The sequence below is a fragment of the Diabrotica virgifera genome, chromosome 3 (genome assembly GCF_917563875.1).
Source record: "Diabrotica virgifera virgifera chromosome 3, PGI_DIABVI_V3a".
Classification (NCBI taxonomy): domain Eukaryota; kingdom Metazoa; phylum Arthropoda; class Insecta; order Coleoptera; family Chrysomelidae; genus Diabrotica; species Diabrotica virgifera.
The window spans coordinates 163,591,883-163,597,118 of NC_065445.1; the positions used below are offsets into that span (position 1 = coordinate 163,591,883).

The 5,236-nt window shown below is 33.3% G+C and overlaps 1 long non-coding RNA gene across 1 annotated transcript; it reads right to left on the bottom strand.

Annotated features, from left to right (window-relative positions):
- Positions 1 to 874: 874 nt before the first annotated feature.
- Positions 875 to 3,681, bottom strand: LOC126882210 (uncharacterized). The gene is made up of 3 exons (XR_007697225.1): positions 3,104 to 3,681; positions 2,851 to 3,045; positions 875 to 1,061 (listed from the first exon to the last, which is right to left on the bottom strand). It is a non-coding gene; the product is annotated as an uncharacterized LOC126882210 (long non-coding RNA).
- Between the last annotated feature and the right edge of the window lie 1,555 nt (positions 3,682 to 5,236).

The following is a 5,236-nucleotide window of genomic DNA, read 5'->3' on the forward strand; positions in this document are numbered from 1 at the left end:
TGCGGCGGTAATAACACCAAAATATTCCATATAGGTCCATAGAAGGTACACAGACATTGAAAAATTCCTGGAATATCCCCGAAAACATGTTCCCTGAACATCCCAGGAAAATCCTGTGTCAGCATTTTAAACATTACCTGAATGTCTTATTGGAACATTCCATGAATGTCCACGAATGTTCTCTGGACATTCAAAATATATTTTGTAGACATTCCCTGGATATACCAGAAATACAGTGATGAGCGCTCTAATAACCGGCAAAATAGCACAAAAGATGTATTAAGTAGTGAGATAAAAAGACATGAAACTAGTCGAGCTGGGAAATTTAGCGATATTAACTTATACATTTAGATTGTATTGATTGTGTACCACCTTCAGACGTATCAGATGAGTTTGGAAACTACCACTGTCACAGTGACAGTTTTAGTTGACATACTCCTCCGATATGTGTAAAGGTGGGATCAATATAACGTAAATTTAAAGGTTAATTTCGCTAAATTTCCCAGCTCGACTAGTTTCATTTCTTTTTATCTCACAACTAAATATGTTGCCCATATTTTGCCGGTTATTAGAGCACTCATCACTGTACATCCTTGCTGATGGGACAATACCTCCTATCTGTTTTTTCATGAGTTTTGTATGAGAGATGGAAAAACATGTTTTAAGGTCACCTCCTGTGTTCATATGTAAGTTTTGACTTGTTTTGTAGTTCATAGATAGTTTAATTTACTACAAAACAAGTCAAAAAATATCATATGAAAACAGGAGGTGACCCTAAGACAAGTTTTTAGTCTCTCTTACAAAACTCATGAAAAAACAGATAGGATGTATTATTACATCACTGACGATATGTGGCCATACCAAATAATACATCTTTGATAAATATAAACATTTTTATTGAACAAAATCTTTTCATACATTTTTTTAATGCAATTTACTAATATTCCTAAATATTTCAAAAAAATGTGTCACATTTGCTTTGTAAACCTTTCTTTTGCCTTTCGTAGCCACATATTCCGTTTCCTTCCTGGTTTTTTGTAGACCACTTCTCTCAGCTGATTCTAAAAAAAAAATAAAATAAATGGTAATTTTTCTATCCTTTAAAATTAACAATCAGAAGAAATATTATTTACAGATAATGATATGCATAATAATAATAGGTTTGTTCTAGCATCAGTTTGAAACCATCAGCGAATAGTGGACCAGCGCGAGTAGAGGGGATCGCACTGGTGACTGTATTATGTTCTTTTACTGACCAACTGTTTGCTGATGGTTTTTGACTAGTTTGACTGTTTGCTAGAACAAACCTAATAATAATGAATATTTTGTATTTTGACAATGACATCTGATGTGGAAGTCAAAACATTAATAAAATTATTTTTTCAAGTTAACTTTCACATGCGCGTCTTAAAATTGTACTTTTAATACTTATATCATAAATAACTATTAAAACTATCTTAAGAGGAAACAGTATCGATCAACAGGTAGCGAAAATGTGTTCCAAGATTGCGGCTGTAATTTTGAATATTTTTTCAAGATATTTGGCATACATATTCGTAATATAATAAAGAATGGCGGTATAGAGCCCAATTTGAAAAATATATTAATATGTGGAAATTACTCTGTAATTAAATACAATATAAAAAAAACGAGCTTGTACCGCCATTAAGAAGAACAAAAAAATACACTTTTTTCAAATACAACTTTTTTATCAGATTTTGTGTTATTTTGGAACTACTAAAATTTTTTATTTCATTAGTAGTTCCAAAATTACACAAAATCTAGGCATCGGATAAAAAAGTTTATTTGAAGAAAGTGTATTTTTTTGTTCTTCTTAGTGGCGGTACAGGCTCGTTTTTTAAATATTGTATAATTACAGAGTAATTTCCACATATTAATATATTTTTCAAATTGGGCTCTGTACCGCCATTCTTTATTATTTTACGAATACGTGTGCCAAATGCCTCGAAAAAATATTCAAAATTAGAGTGACAATCTTGGAACACGTTTTGGCTACCTGTTTATCGCTACTGTATTACCTTAAAACATTGTAATTTGCTAAACCAGTATATTTTACTCTACTACTACTCTACTAGCTACCTCATTTTCCACTGTTTCTAAAGACTTGTTTACATGGGTAGAGTTTTGAGGAGAGTAGAGTAGTGGTAGTACTCTACCAAAAATGGCTTGATACCATTCACATGAGGAGAGTACAAGTATAGTACTGATGCTAGTATAGTGAAACCGATTTTTGTATTTTTAAACACTCTTGATTATAAGTGCACCTTAAATTCTTAATTTTTTGCTTAAGCTCGTTTACTCCAAAGCCCCCTTTGCCATTCTTTCGACGATTTCATCCTCCGCAGCTTGCTGCAAACTTTTATTTCTGTAGTATACACTACCTAAATTCCATAAACACTGGTATTCGCCGTATTATAGCTCTACAAGTTTTAAAGTTTCATCTTCGGTGAACTTCATTTTCACTATTTACACAAAACACAATTCCAGCCAGAATGACAGCGTCCCCATGTACTCTCCTACCTACTCTATTCTGCCATAATTGAGCGTGTTCCATGGGTAGAGTGTGCAGCCGAGTAGACATTTTGGCAGTAGTGGTGGTCATAGAGTAGTTACTTTGCCATAGGTTGCTAGTCACTCTACTTTAACTCCAACTATACACTCTACCAGCTATTCTACTGTGCTGAGCATTTTTACAGGTAGAGTTACTCTACTCTATCAAGTACTTGCATCATTACTCTACCCGTGTAAACAAGTCTTAAATCTACTGAATGAAAATCTACTTAATCTTAATCTACTCTTAATGAAAAATGTCTAAAATCATTTACCCACCTAGTATTATTGTAGAATTTAAGACAGTCCAGTGCCTTATAAATAATTTCAATATGAATATTTTTCCCTTTAATTCTCCTTTGATACCACTCCATTTTAGATTTTGGGGAACTTATTTCATTGTGTTTATAGACCATATTTATTGAAGGAACCCAATCTGGAGATTGTTATTATCGATTAAGTCGGCTGGTTTTCCTATAAGATTAAAATGTTAACATCTTCAAAAATCGTTACTGTTGTAATTGTAACTTACCAGATATAAAATGATTACAGCAGACAGGACAGGAAAATTTTCATTTCGCTAGTAAGACCTGTACATTGTATTGCATTTAACCATTGTTGTCTCTCAGATACCTTATTTAGTTCAGTTTAAAAGTGAACTTTATCTTGACTTTATCACAATTACTTTGCATTTCACACTTCAAAACACAACACCAATGAAGCATATTATCTTTCTAAATTAATATTTCCAGAGAAAATGTTAAATTAATCTTTGAACAACACAAAATTACAAAGAAATACAACTAAAATTATCTAAAACTCATTAAGAACAGATAGAATAAGATTTATCTTTTACACCAATGAACTGTCAATACGGATGGAATGGCCCTGTCCCATTCAAATAGTGAAGCGAGATTGCCACCAACATACAAGAGAGAGGTTCTAGAGAGAGACAGACAAGGTGCTGGAGAATTTGACAGGCCGTGTAATTTGAGTTGCCTATATAAATGGACCCGATTGAATCAGTATTGACAGTTCGTTGAATGGACCTCATATTTTAACTTTCAGGGCTGATTGGCAGTACATATTTCAAAATTTAAATACTTTTTTGTATTTACAGAGTAAATAGAGTACATAGTACTATACTTGGTGTTTAAATCAGTTTAAATACTTTTCAGAATTGTTATTTGTATTTATCAAAACAAATACCTACTTTCCTAAAGCATTTGGAAGTTAAATAATTTTAAAACTATTTAAATACTAAATTGGTGACTGTTTTATATAAAGTGAAGAAGTCGTATGTTTTTATGTTACTTTTATATTTAGAATTTTACATTTCCCCGATTTAAGTTAATATAGGCAACTCAAATTACACGGCCTGTCAAAGTTTCCAGCACCTTGTCTGTCTCTCTCTAGGACCTCTCTCTTGTATCGTGGCTGCATTAATTGTCTTCGTGCCTATTCCATCCGTTGACAGTTCATTGTTTTACACCCAGTAGCCATATTGACATATAGGGCTTTTCATTCACAGTCATTTGTTTCGAGCTTCTGTCATATGTCACATAATATAAATATATCTACGACATACGTTATTGGTATCTACAATAATACAAACCACAGACGTATGACATAGATATATTAATATTATGTGACACATGACAGAAGCTCGAAACAAATGACAATCGATGAAAAGCCCTATTGATTTAATTTTGAAAACGATTATATTTAAATTTGGTAAATATAACCAAATACTATGGACCCTTCTATCGTATTTGATATAACTCCGCACGACCACGCAACTCGAAACACAAGTACGCAAACACGGTTGCGTGAAGCGTGGCTCGCAATCGTGAAATGAGACTTGCTCGACCTGTAGATTCTTGTGGGTGACAGGGTTACTTTTCCCGTGTTGCCAGCTGTCGAGTAAGCTTTTTCTCTCAACGTACCTTAAAAATTCCCACTTTTATGATAAAATTCCCTTCTATGCTCCTATTTAAAAAATCTGTGAAAATATGTTGAATTATTTTTAAATATTTTGATTTTTATAAATATTTTACAATTTGGACTGGAGCAAAGATTCCCTTATAAGTTAACTTTTTCCCTTTTATGTTGAAAATTCTTGTAGAAAGGGAAATTTACCACAGGTGGCAACACTCTCGTTTTCGTGGGCATGACATCAGTCAGGGTAACGAACGAAACCGAACCGAACCGACCGTAACGTGTAATAGATGGCACGCGTGACATGGCTTTGCAACTGTACGCTTGCAGCAAAGTTGCTACAAACTTGAATCATCATCTTTGTCATAACAATATTGCAGCAAACTTGACACAAACTTGCCTCGTCATATTTGACGCAGCAATTTAAAATCAAAGAAGAATCAAACTTGCCACAAGTTTACATGCTATCTGGGATAGTGGTTCTGTATTTCGATTTCATACCTTAGATAGTCTAGGATTATTTTAGATAAAATACTAACCCTAGTATAGGACTCTTGCTTTTCTCCCGGACTTTGTTTTTGAACTTTGATACTAATACCTTTGCTTGGCCCGGTGATAGTGGGTAATTGCTTGTTAAGTGGCCTTTGTGGTCCTGTTTGATCTTTTCACCATCCACTATCACTGTTATTAAGTTGCGTTATATGTAAATTGTTGACATATAACATAT